This window comes from Pezoporus flaviventris, unplaced genomic scaffold (assembly GCF_033815535.1).
Source record: "Pezoporus flaviventris isolate CSIRO_AGI_PZ_B2104156 unplaced genomic scaffold, CSIRO_AGI_Pfla_v1 ptg000100l, whole genome shotgun sequence".
Taxonomy (NCBI): domain Eukaryota; kingdom Metazoa; phylum Chordata; class Aves; order Psittaciformes; family Psittacidae; genus Pezoporus; species Pezoporus flaviventris.
Genome location: NW_026892648.1, coordinates 1,004,158 through 1,018,802, shown reverse-complemented (window position 1 = coordinate 1,018,802; position 14,645 = coordinate 1,004,158).

The following is a 14,645-nucleotide window of genomic DNA, read 5'->3' as shown; positions in this document are numbered from 1 at the left end:
CTTCAAAGTCAGCTAGAAGTCTCACACAACTTTCCAGCTCCAGCCACAGTGGCTCTCATGGAAACCTTCTATCACTATCAACTCTCATGCTGTGACAGGGAATAAGGTAATGAGTCTGAAGATATTGTGACTTTGATGAACAAAGGCAAATGAAATACTGGTATCCAAAGAAGGATCAGTTGAAAACTCAGAGTCAAAACGGGGAAGTTCCTGTCCCATAGTTCTGCTTCCATGAGTTGGCTCATGCTGTGCTTCTGCTGGTGCACAGCCAGAGAGGCACTAAGAAGAGACCTAGGAGAGCCCTGCTAAGTCCCAGACTGACAATTGCTTTCCAGGGGCAATTGATTCTGAACAGAAAAGGCCTGGTCTTCTTCCCAGTCTGTGCAGAGGAAAGGAAATATTATCTTTCTTCTTGGTTTTAGCTGCAAGAAATTTCCGACTGACTAGTCAAAGGGGAGCATGATGTCTGCTTGCAAAGCAACTTGAACAAAATCAAGACCCCACAGAATAGGATATGAAGATAAGGATGTACCATTCTTTCATCAGAGAGAGAAATGCATAACACGTGGAAGCCATGTGTGTTATTACTATTGCCTATGAAATCAGTGGGGAGAGAGGCTTCCTTAGCAATGCATCTGAGAGAGAATTCTGAACCTTTGAAGATCCGGGGTCAAGCCATGGGGAAATCAGCTACTTTAAAGATCTTACATGGCTGAAAAACATGTAATGAAATTACATCCCTGCACAATATATTCAGTATCCTTGGGGTTCAGATTTTATGGAACAGAACTTTTTTTAGCAAAGAGATGTCTATCTCTAGGTGAGCTTTTCTTCCACACACACAGCTGAATCAGTTGAACTTCTGTAACTCCATATGGCCTGTGAGCCTCAGGCCTGAGCAACATGTGGTCCAACAACATGTGGTCCAATCAAGCTGTAAGAGCCTGAGAGCTTGATTGTCTTCCACAGTCATCTCAAGAGGTCAAATTAAGGCAAGAGCCTTGCTGGTGGCTTATGTGTTTCCATTACAGAAAGGGGACTAGTCTGGGTTTTAGAACACATAGGAGTTTATGCTTAACTGAAGATTTAGGTACAATTTTTGGTGACAGTATTCTGCGGGGAATTTGCTTTCCAAGGGAGCAAGTGCTGCTGTCCAAAGGCCATCAGCTATATCTTTGCCTCTCCCGAGCTTTACAGAAAACCTAGATCAGGTGTCACAGTCCTTTTTAATCTGAAAGCAAGAGTCTTTTCAAGCAAATGCGAATTCTGTCTCAATGATTGTTATGAATTATCTTCATTGGCTCAGGATCTGATTTTTAGTGTCAAACAATTAAATAAGAAACCTTGCTGTCATTCAATTCCTCTATTGCATTTGTTATGAAAATAGGAACCATATGAGGGTGAAACCTCTGCCTAAGCACATAGGACCCAAAACCACCAGAGCCCCCAGCATGCACCTTGGTTTCAAAATATGAAGGTTCATCTCAAGTGTTTCTAAGCACCAGAAGTTGCAAGGAATTCTTTATTATTACCCCTCAAATATTCACTTCAAATATATAAGTATACATTTTTAAAGAACTCCCTCAGCTGTCATACTCCCTTTCCCTTCTTCCAAAACACTCAACCTGGTCAGCAGCAGATTATATACCAAATCATCCCTAGTTACCGTATTTCATTGATTCTGCTATACTTGCTGTAGCTCCTATCAAATGTTTGAAAATCAGAACTCAATAATGTCATGTGAGATTGTGAGGGCAATGTGCCTTCTGATAAACCAGTTCATCAGCTGAACAGCCTCAACATGCACCCTAATATTGACCTTAATATTCTGGGACATTTCTGCTGCATACAACTTTCAATGGTTTTAATTTCTATTGTGACATTAGTAAGATAACATTTTTCTCATACTTAAGCTTGTGTAAACTGGAAGACACTGTTCTTAACAGATTTACATGTGAGTTGAAGCCAGTCTGAGTACAGAACAGCTTCCAGACCTAACAATATTTCTCTACGCCTGAGCTCACGTTCAGGACCTTAGCAAGACTCCTGTGCCATGGTTTCCATGGAAAGAAAAGTAAAGCACGCAGTCTGGATGGAAACTATTGTGTGTTTGTTCAGATCTGTCTGGTTTGGGCAATCAGGAGATTAGCACAATGATGATTTAGCAACAACAACAACAGCAAAAGTATTTGCTTGTCAGTTTGCACACAGTCTTTATATATATCAGCCTAATATGAACTATAAGCGATCAGTAGACTTTCCAAGGTTTCTCACATTTGCATTGTGCTGGAAGTGAGCAACGTGAATGATAGAAACTGAGTTTCACTTCTGAATCTAATGTTGCTCTCGGTAGAGACATCGTGTATCTATGCTGACCTCCAGTTTCCCATTTGTACTAAGCAACATGACCTCCAGTTTCCTGTTTGTACTAAGCAACAGATTCAGTAATGAAGAGCTATTATGTGGTTTTAATATTAAGAAATTTAGGTTTTGGTTTATACAAGACCCCAGAAAAGAGGAGGTGAGCCTCCAAATGAATCTCTGGATGACTTTTTCATGCTTGACAGGTCAAAATTTGGTGGAGGTGCTTTTGTCTATTCAAAAGAGCACAGAATGTAACATGGCAAGACTCTCAACTAGTTACTAATACTAGTGAACTAAATCACCTCAGTCCTAAGTTCATAAGTCGTCCATGAGCTCACAAAGGAAAGGTCACTGCACTGCATAAATACCATGTGACACATAGGAGCTTCCCTGGACACAATAATTTCCTGGGAGGTAATTTGCATGATGATGGACTGAGGTGCCTGGGAATCTTAGCAACAATTAAACATTGCTGTGCAACACGACTCAACACTTGTAGAAAAAATGAAGGCAAAGGGCTGAATGTAATGCTGTTGTTGGCCCTTATCCAGTTTTTTGATTGAAGAACAGTCAGGAATCCATTACACACTCAGTCAGCCAAGGTCCAAGATGGAGGAAAAGAAAGAAGAGGCCAATACAATCGAAAATCATTGCGCAATAGGAGGGTTTGTGCATGATGATAGCAGTCTTTTTTGAAGAGGGTGAAAAGTATGACACGCTTGAAACCATCGTCTCAGAGGCTGTCCAGGGGGAAGTTCAGCATCCGTCGGCAACAAGGAAATAGAAGAATATAGAGTTAATAATGTTCCCAAGGCCAGCATTCTCCTGCTGAAACAGATTCTAATACAGAAGGCTACACGTGAGCTATTTTTGTGCCTACAGTGACTGCTGTGTTTGCCTTCACTTCTGGCATCACTCTCGTTGTACTGTATGTAAAGCACTTTAGGACACATTGGCTATGAAAGGAAGCTCAATTTGTGAAACCAAATTCTATTCTTCCCTCAGTCACTGCACACTGAGCTGGGTCAGCTATGCATTCGTTTAACTTCCTTTTTTTTAAAAAGAATTTACAGATCCTGCCTGCCTTCAGAGTTACTGGGGAAGCACACACATGATTTTATATAAGTCATACAGATATTATGTTTTTATGTGTAAAAATATATACACGCTTACATACAGACTCTGTAGAAATGACTCATAATGGAAAGCAAGTGACAGGGGAGAAAAATATCAGTTCATGCCTTCCTTTGCTTGAAATTTTCTATTGCTTTTCTGCTGAATGATGTTCCTGTACTATCTACATAATAAGTACCCTCTTTCTTCAGATAATTAAAGAGATGCTGCCCATATCCAGCTAAAATTATATATTTATACATAGCGACCTTCTATTAATAAACATGTGAGACTGTTACAGCTGAACAAAACCTCACAAGTCTTCATTATTTCCCTCCACTTAGGCTCTTTATTATCCTTCTCCTTATGCATTTGGCACTAGTGAGAGATGCCAGAGAAATGGTCTCAGTAAAAGAACAAGGCAATACAGCCTGTTGTCCCACATCTGGAATCTGATGATTGGGACTGACTCCTTCATTCTGATCTCTGGCGTGGCTGTGGGCCACTTTGCTTTGTGTTTCATGAGCTCTAAAATGGGAATAACATTATTTTCCCTTTACCTGTATCCCACACACAAAGTCTTTCCAGAAAAATTAATAGAAGAGCATTGCCTTTCTCAAGGCCAAATGCTTGCCCATGGAAAATCACTGGTTGTCTCCAGACTGTGATCCTATGTCCCCTCCTCCCCCAGGGTATGAAAAAATCTCCATCTAAATGTGGTGGCTCAGTTTTGCAATCTTTTCTGTAACATTAGAACCAGAGGAAGTTATATTAGATCAACAGATTCAGCTGGAAAAAAAACCCACAAATTAACCACCAAACCCCCAAACTGAAAAACTCACTTGCATGAGCTTGAAGAAGGCCTTGAAAAAATCTGATGAGAGAGGAAGTATCTCTTGTCAGGTTTCTGTTTTGTCTTGTTGTCCTTAGCAATATGGCTGGATTAATAAAAAATGATTTGTCTGGTTTATACTCCAACTCACCTTACTCTTGTGCTTAAATCATCCTTTACAAAAACAGTACCCCCATAATGTATTGCAACTCTGAAAGAAGAAATAAGCAATACTTACCTCTGTAAAAGAGTCTATAAGAAAATTAACTCTTCCTTTCTCAACCTCCAAAATGACAAACACACAGAAAACATACACTGCAACCTGCCATCTTCTTTCTGTACTAGGAAAACTTATATTAGCTGTCCTTGCCCCAGAATCAGTGGACTCAGGCAACCCGCAAGGAGGAATTGCTCTTGCAGAGCTGAAGAAGAAAACTCTTCTTTGAGTTTCCCCTTAAATTAATACATGAACAGTATCTTTACATACATCCCTTACTTTTAACATGACTGTGGTCAAGAAAAAATGCAGATAATAAAGCATGGTCAGTTCAAATTTATTCAATATGGTGTTTACTTGTTTCCCACAGCCTGGAGTAAAAGGATTTGCTCCACTTCTGCCTTTCCTGCTCAGCATTCATCATTTCATCTTATCTTCCTGCTCCCCTGCTAAGGTGTAAGTTGATTTTGGTTTGATGTTTTTCTTTCATTTTTCTCTGTTTTGCTAAGTCTGTTTACAACCATTCATTCCTTCTTCTCTTTTTCCTCTCTTGTAATCTTGGGCCCCAAAGTTCAGTTTTCTTAAAGCTTAAATTGGTGTCCCTTGTTCTATTGTTTTAACTCATTTGGTAGCCAAAACCCATTTCAATTCACATTTGACTTCCCCAATAAATCCTGTTATCTCTGCCCAGTTGCCTGCCTTCTCATTCACTGTCATTATCAGCTATATCCTATTTACCCTAATCTAGTTATATAGTCTTTTTATCAGCTTATCTTACCAGCCCCCACCCAAGCAAAAGTCCTTTGGATCCACTAGCAGGCAAAGGCACTCCTGTCCTATTTGGAGTGGATAACTTAAAAACTCAAAGTGTTTGACAAAGCAGATCTGAAAGAAGACTTTGAAAATATTAATGCAAAATAGCTTAAGACACTGTTTCTCCCCAGAGGCCAGGTAGACTAAATGATTCCACCCAAGCCATGAAACAAGCGTTCACCTGGGAATAAGATCGTTGAGACTTTGCTCCATAGCATCAGATTTCAGAGCCAACAAAATACTCCACTCTTCCCACAACTGGCAGCAGTATATTTCTATATTTGCCCACTTCCTAGCCTGTCCCAGACTCTTCCAGGTATTCACTGATGAAAAACACTCTTTTGGCAGAGAACTTTTTGGCAAACTACACACTGTATCCCTATTTCCAATGAATAAAGTTTCTCATTCACCCTCATCCACTATTGCATTTGAGCCTGGACTAAAATTTTGTACTAAACTATTGCTTCTGAGTATCTAAAAGGAACCTATTGAAATATTTAAATTTTGTATGCAAAAGACCACCTTTCACATGCCTTTTCACTTTTTGAAAATCTCCTCAGCAGTTCTCTGTGTTGAATCTATAGCCCAGAAGTGTGTGAGATGGCAGTGAAATATCAGACATGTCTTTCCCAGATGAGATGTAAAACTGTGGTCCTAAGTGGCCAGAGATTTTTTTTAGAACAGTATCCGTTTAATAACAGCTGACAACCAGGTAAGGTTTTAGATCTGGAAGTGAAGGGTAATTCTCTCCTGTATTGATAACGCAGCATCGATAAATGGAGTGCCAATGTGATTATTCTGTTTGGACTTCGGGTAGGACAAGCTGTGGGATCTTCAATAAGTGTCAGTAAGCAGGACTGGATTTGAAATCTTGTTTGAAGGAAGGCACCTGCAAGATCACAATATTCTTTGTGACCTCAGCAGAGCCCTGCTTGGTAACTGGCATGAAGTGGAAAAGGAAAGAGGTCTTTTACTGACTCATTCCCGTTTCCTGAGTCACTCAGGTTTCCCTTGCAGGTCTCCAATTAAGCATTACTCTAAAGTTGCATTACTGGCAATTCCATAATTAAAACTGAATTGTGATACCTGATAATGTAAATTTCTCCTGCATTACACTTTAGTGATTGAATTCTTCAACTTTTGGCTCAGATTAACCAAAACCAAAATACATTTTCTAACATTATTTTTCTCTTCTGCATTAAAATATACTGATGCCTTTAATGAGCAAAATCTTTAAAGATAACCTATCTGAAACTGTGAATATATATATATTTCAGATATTTTTCAGCATCCCTTTTAATTTAATATAATCTCTCTATGCTTTCTATTTCACCCTCTGACTCATCTTTAGGATTTCTCAGTCATCTGCTGTGCAGTGGGAGTTGAAATAATCAGCAAAAAAGTTGGGCTCTTGTCTCTCTTTTCCTTTTCTTCCCTAATGTCATAACCAAATCAAGATATGCCAAGAAAAAATGAGGGGCTTGACAATAATGTATTAAAAAAAAAAAAGAGTTACAAATAAGCAACAGTGTTAAACTAAATGAATGCATCAGAATCAAATTAACAATAATATTGTTTTTCAACATTTGGCTGTTGTGGAGACAGCCAATTCTAACAACATAAGAAGGGACAATTCAACAGCTACAATCTACGAGATGGAGAGACAATTTGCTCCTCAAGCACGAACTCTCTGCGTGACTGTTTCTGTTGCCCATATGTCAGGGAAGAATTATAGCATCTCTTTCCTTCACAGGAACGTTGGTAGGATAAATACTTTGAGGACTGAGAGGCATTCAGGTCCAGACTCATCCCACTTAACTATGACACCTGTCTGTGGAAACCGAGAAGTTTGGTTGTTCAAGGATATATAAAGTTGAGGCAGAAGGACAGACATCTGCAGAAGGCAATTCCTCCTGCTGGAGGTGTGAGTCACTTTCAGGAACTGTTTATCATTTTCTGTTGAACCCATAGCAACTATGTACTTAGGAATGGGATGCAGTTACCTGAACATATGTTCCATTGTTCTTTCAAGTGCCCTACAGAAGTGAAGACCTATGCTTGGGGCAGATAGATACAACACAGAAAATCCAAGACAGAGTGGGATATCCTACAGCCTTTTCCATGATGGTGGATCTATATGTTGAAACAACTGAATTTTGCTCAAGGTGGTTAGCATAGATAAATAAATTTGGCCTCCAGGACAATTTTAGTGAAAGCCATTTAGGAGTTAAAATGCGAAACTCCATTAGATAGAAAGACAGCCAGTTGAAGACTTCTGCCAAGAGAGTATTATGGTTACCTTCAAAAGTGTGTTGAGCCTCAGAGGTACTTTTCCTCCTCTGTTTCTCCTCTTCTTTCAGCTTTTATTTTCACCTAAAATGTTTTCTAACTGTAAGTTTACCTAGGAATAAGGACAAGTAAAAGATGAAACCAGTAACACAATGGTATACTACATATGATTTTTAATGGGGTGTTAAAGCAGTGACATTTCCCAACTAGCCTTGAAGGAAGTGTTTTCTATACCTCTGTTCTCAGACTGGTAGCTGCTCTGTGTGTATGGACAGGCATAGCTTTGTCCCTAAGATGGTTTATTGTGCTGGTGAAAGCATGAGTGATCTCATTAGAGCTCTGCTAAGAGGTAGCAAAGATATCATGTAGAAAAACATAGATCATCACTGGAAATGTCATGGAGGTGTTCCTTACAAATATTTCCTGAGCCTGTCATTCATCATCTTAGTCTCTCTGTAGATGTATATATTGCTCTATCTTCTGAATATCCCCCTCACCTCAGATGACTGCAGGCCCTAAGATATTTAAATTAGTTGGTTTTTGTAAGCTCCCTGTAAAGTCAGTGGAGGGAGACAGAAAACCCCAGCCAGTGGTTCAGCCAGATCTAAGGGCCGAATTCTTCTCCTCAGGTGCTGTCTCCATCAGCCTAGGACACCTCTGCACCCAACCTGCGTACTCTGGCTCAGTTACAGCGATGCAGGCCACAGTGGCTTAAAAAAATATATATATTTAGAAACTCCAGCTAATTCCTTCCCCATCAGTGGAGATACAACCCTGGTGTACAATGTAATTCCCTCACCATATCATTGGCTTCTTTCTCCATCTCTCAGTTCCAGAGCCTTGACTCTGTTTTGCTGTATCTGAAAGATTATCAGCTTTCTTCTCTGTTCTCTTGATTATTCCTTCCAACCTTGCTAATAGCTGACCAGCTTTTTGCTGTACTGTAGCACAGTATATAATAACCTGCAATTATTGTCCATTTAGGCTTTCCCCTGGGTCTGCTTTATTCCTGCCACCAGTGGACCTATACACTGTTTTTCTGCTGATCTTACTACCAGATTCATTGCTGCTGAGAGGAAAAAAAAAAATCACCGATGATCTAACAACCCGTCTGTTGTTCTTACATTTTTTTTCCCTTCCAGTTCCTTGGCCTGCTGTATGGACTTTATGAAAATTGTTTTATAATAAGCTGTCCTCAGCTGTTGCATCCTGTTCTGTACTGGATCACTCGGTAAGTATTTTGCTGCTGTCTTCTGTACAGCAGTTACATTTACGTGTTACCTGGAAATCAATGTGCACAATAGCTCAGCTGTGTTTTCACCTTCTTTAACCCGACTCTTCCACCCTCTTTTCTGTTCTGGAGAGCTGAGGTAGGTAGAATCCTCGGTTATTACAGTTTATTGCCTTTGATTTTCATTAAGAAGGAGGAAATTATTAAACTGGGTCTGACCTATTCCTTTGGATATGCACCTGATATCTACTCAGTCTAGAGAGCTTCTATCTCCTGTCTTTCTTCTTGGTCTTGAGTTATGCTCCAGGCCTGTGTTAGGTAGGCTAGTAAACCTTTCATCCAGTAAAACTCTTGGACCCAAATGTAATGAATTTCTCAAGGCAAAGTCAAGTGACAGTTTCGTGATTTGTAAGCCAAAGGGTTATTGGTGGGAGTAAGATTTCTAAATGATTCAGAGGATACAGCTAGCATACATGTGGGTTTACAGAGGCACACTGTTGTTACACCCACTTCTTTCCTCTTCTTTATTGTGTGTCTTCTTTGATTCTTTTACAATATAGAACTGATTAATTCTACCATTTTAGAATTTATCTGGAGTTTATTCCTGTAGACAGTACAGTTGGTATTCTGTGCACTCTCAATGCAGGCTCACAAATGTGCTGCTCAAAGGGTTAAACATATACAGTTGCTTATTTAAACAAAACTAACCTCTGCTGCAAATCACTTCTATAAATGTGTATGCACCCTTATTTAGCACACTTATGACCTGTTAATGGGCATGATCATCCATGTCTATTCAGTCAGTTCAAAGGTGGCTTCACTGCTGAGTTGAGCAGAGGCAAGGAGTGAACTTTGATCTTTTGTGCACAGCCCCACAATGCTGCTTCACCACCCTGCTGTGCCTCATCTGTGCCCCATAGGCTTCCTGGGGGGTACTTGGACCTACTTTCCAGGAGGCTGTTTGTGCTACCCTCTAGTGGCTAAAGAACAAAGAATACAGCCAAATTAAGAGCACATACCAATACTTATGCAAAGGTGATCATGGATATTTTTTTCTTTTGACAAGATGAAATCAAAGCAAATCATTTTGGAAAGTGGATAAAAACCCCACCTAAAAAATAAATCTGTTTGAAGTTAAAGGTTGGGAATGAAATGGAACTTCTAATGTGTAATTTGCATAATACAAAACCTTGATGAAATGCAAGGTGATTTTAGAGTCTAGGCAGGGACTCAGTATTTTAAATATACCAGAGATTTCTTGTGTGAACAGAAGGCAATAGTTTGATGTTCCCACTCAACCTCAGTAAAATATGACAGCAATACTGAGTTTCCCCCACTATTTGTCTCTTGTCAACTATAAACTTGCAACAGAAACTCTCCTACACTGTTCAGATTGCTCAGTGAAGTTCTTCTCTTGGCTGAACCCTACCACAACAGTGAAAGTAATAAATAATATTTGATGAATTACAAGGCTGTAGAAGGTAAGATGGAACTCACCAATGGAGAGCTGCTGACCAAAGGCAGATGTCTGAGAACTGTAGGGGAGCATGAGACAGGGTTTCCAAGCCTATTGAGCCATCTGCAGTGCTGGATACAACTGTAGAACTCACGTAGGGCAAGTGAGAAAATCCAGGGAAACATGAGGAAGGGTAAACGGATAACAGAGCTAACTGACCATTGAAGAAAAATGGGCAAAAGATGTGAAGCTCTGAGCTCTGCAGAGTCACAGCTGGCACTGAGATTTAACATTTATAACAAAGTAACCAAACACCCCATGATGTTCCTCTCCTTCCTAGTCCTCACCAACAATTCTTTCAAATGTCCATTTAGAAATGGGCCTATTCCGACTCTTAGAAAGTCATAGATTTTTGTAGAGAAAATAGGCTTAACAAGAAACATGCAAAATGCTGGGGGACAGAACAAGCAAAAACTGTTTTCTTTGTCTTGCTTTTCAAACTAGTGGAAACAACTTTTGGCAGAGGACCTGTTTCAATCCCATTGAAACACAGGTTGTACGGCTTTTTGTAATGTTGCTAAGATCTATGGAAGAAATGTTCCCCTATACTTACAGCGGGCATAATGTCCTCCTAAAACCCTGAAGGTCCTTTAGCAAAGGGTTTCAGAAATCTCAGAGGTGTCCTCTGTGTGTCTGCAATGAGGAAACTGAATTGCTAGATTTTTGAATATTCAGATGGTTCCAATTGCTTTCAAAACACCAGTGACGCTCGTGTTTTCAAAATACCAGTGACACTTGTGTTCTCACTCAAGATAAAACCAAACTACTGTTGAAGTGACAAAAGAGCAACATAGATGGAAGCTACGACCATTAGTCTGAGATAGAATATACTGAAATATTTTAAACTCATTTAGGTATTGTGAGGCATCACCTAATTTTATTACCTGGTAGTTCATAATAATCTTACAGTAATATTTCCTGACATATTTCTTCTGCTGGGCATTTGATAGAGGGTTGCCATTTTGATTGTGCTGTGCTACTGGAGGCCTGTCTCCTGTGGGGTTATTTTAGTCTCATGAAATAGTAACCCTTAATTTGAAGGGCTTGGTGCAGCAGGCAAAAATCAAAGTAAGACTTACATTCATAAAAAACTCATGAGTTTGGCACATAGAGGATAAGACAGCATCTGAGACTTTTGAATTGAAAGCTTAGTGGGTAGATCACAGTTGCTTAGTGTTTGTCTTCAAAGCTGTAGTCCCAGGAAGGAGAGCAGGCAACCTAGATATTAAGTGGGAGATCAGATTAACCCTGACATTTCTAGGTCAAGTGAAGAACTGAGGTCACGCCTTTCTCATGCCCACCAAAGTCACATCTGTGCTGATCAGAAGTGCTCATGGAAGTACTGATACAAAATTCAGGAGGGCAAATGGTGCTGCTACCCTTCAAAATGCAACATGCTAACAATTACTCATGTTTTCACTCACTACATCACTGTGTATGTTCTACTCTGTCTCTCTAAAGCAATCTTATAAATCATTGAAGAGAATGGTTCTATTTTTGCCTCAAATATCCTAGCCTTGAAACCTTATGAATATTTCCCAAATTAGGTCTCCAGTTTACTAGATCATTTTATTACTTGGAACAGTCTGCTTTATTTTTTTGTTGGTCCTTACTTTGGAGAACAATAGCTTGGAGGCAGAACCGTCAAGCAACTAGTTACTATTTGGTCTAGCACACTCATCCTTTCTGGTTTCTGGAATACACTTATGTCCTGGGTTTTTATGCTGTGGAGAGTTTCTGCTTAAGAAGAAATAAAAAGTTGACTTTGTTTAGTAAAACATGGGAGGTAACTCATGGCTAGAACGTTGTGAATGTAGAACAATGAGATATTCTATTCCTTTGTCCTTCTAAGGCAGATTTTCTGCCTGTCTCAGGCCTGATAGTTGTTCACTGCATTTTAAAGAACCTCGAGTAAAGGAGATGTTACGCACTTTCCAAACAATTTACTCAGCAGTTTAACTATTCTCTATCAAGAGAACTTTTATCTTGGAGTCTAATTTAAATATTTTTTGCTGCAATTTAAGTCCATGCTTTCTTTTTCTACCCACAATGACTCCAAAGAATAATTTATCACACTTGCCTTGGCAGCTCTTGAACTGATGAACTGTTACCTTGCTTCCCACTAGTCTTCTCTTTCCTGGACAAACTGCACCAGTCCCTTCAATCTTTCTTTTGAAGACAAACAGGTCAGGTATACCTTAAACATGTAACAACATATTTATGCCCATGGCCCTGTTTCTAATATTTCATTCTGTTCTTTTTTCATGAGGATAATTTTTTTGTTAAGGCCTATTTCACGTATCAAGGTAAATAGAATTTTTTTTTTTTATCTGGCCTTGATTAACTTTAACTCTGTATGTCACCTTTTATCATCCAACCAGAGTATTTAGAGACGATGAAACAGCATATGTAGTGATGGATCTTTCTGCAACTTCACTACTAGCAGATGCAAGGACTTAAGGAGCTGTGTTTTACCCTGTGTGCAATAATTCTAGGTTGCAGCACAATGACTGCAGTTTTTCAGTAACAGAAATCCAGAATAAGGACCCAAGCTATCTCACTCAGTAAGTGAGGAAATTGCTGCATTCCCTTAGAAAACACTGAGCCCTGCCACTTTATTATTTGTGTGCTCGCAGCCCAGAAATCCAACCGTATCCTGGGCTGCATCAAAAGGAGCGTGACCAGTAGGTCGAAGGAGGTGATCCTGCCCCTCTACTCTGCTCTCGTGAGACCTCACCTGGAGTATTGTGTGCAATTCTGGTGTCCTCAACATAAAAACGACATGGAACTGTTGGAACAAGTCCAGAGGAGACCACGAGGATGATCAGGGGACTGGATCACCTCCTGTATGAAGACAGGCTGAGAAAGCTGGGGCTGTTCAGCCTGGAGAAGAGAAGGCTGTGTGGAGACCTCATAACAGCCTTCCAGTATCTGAAGGGGGCCTATAGGGATGCTGGGGAGGGACTCTTCATGAGGGACTGTAGTGATAGGACAAGGGGTAAAGGGTTAAAACTTAAACAAGGGAAGTTTAGATTGGATATAAGGAGGAAGTTCTTTCCTGTGAGGGTGGTGAGGCGCTGGAATGGGTTTCCCAGGGAGGTTGTGAAGCTCCATCCCTGGTGGTGTTCAAGGCCAGGCTGGACAGAACCTTGGGTGATACGGTTTAGTGTGAGATGTCCCTGCCCATGGCAGGGAGGTTGGAACTGGGTGATCTTAAGGTCCTTTCCAACCCTAACTATTCTATGATTCTATGATTCTAGGACTTACAGAGCAGAGAACAGTTATTGTCCATGTTGCTGATGTATAGCTAGTTTTTTGGACAGCATTGCCATGGACATATTACACAGAAACCCTGTTCAGCTACCTTCTGTGCTACCTGTAATACTGTGGGTAGGTTGTTGTGTTTTGTCTAAATTTATTCTCTCTTGAACATGAAGAAAAAGGTTTCTTGATCTCATAAGGATAAAATAATTTAAACCTGCATAATGGTACTGAAAAAATTATAAGATGCGTAAGTACCATTACAGTAAGAACAATCACTCTGCTCTGTAACAATCTGTGAAGCAGTGGCACCTTTCAGTTTATACACAAAGATCTAGATATATGAAAGCAAAGGAATACATTACAATGACTATCCCTTTCACTATTTAACTCAGAAACAAATGTATTTTCCCTAGGAACAAATCATTATATGTATGAAAATACATGCCAGTTTACCTTAAATGATATTACACTACATATTAATTTTACAATGAATTTATACTGTACACATTTCTTATTTTGTAGAGGGTCTACTTAGGTATCAAAATCATGATGAGAAATAAATTAAAAAATTGGATTCTTATTGTAATACCACTTTAAATATCCATTTCCTGATAACTAACATGACTCATACATTTGTCTATTTTGTGGTCAATGTGGAAGTCTCAGAACTTTCAATAGGTAGGATTTTTAGACTATGAGATTTGTGTACTATGCAAACGACAGCAATTTGTGACTTTAAATGTTCCTTAAGTGTAGAGCTTGGCATTTTGTAAAAGAGATAATAGTCCCAGATAATGGATTCATTAGATTTTGTCCAATCTTGTCACCTCTAAAAAGTAGGTCATTTCCTTCCAGATAAGCAGCTCTGGTTGCTGTTTCCTCCTAAGTCTCATGGCACTTCCCATTAACAAGTCCCTCAATCCAGTTTCTTACAGCTTTGGGTGCTTGCTTGTCTTGGGAAGAACCCCAGCAAACCAACCAAATCCCCAATAACTTAAAGCACTAG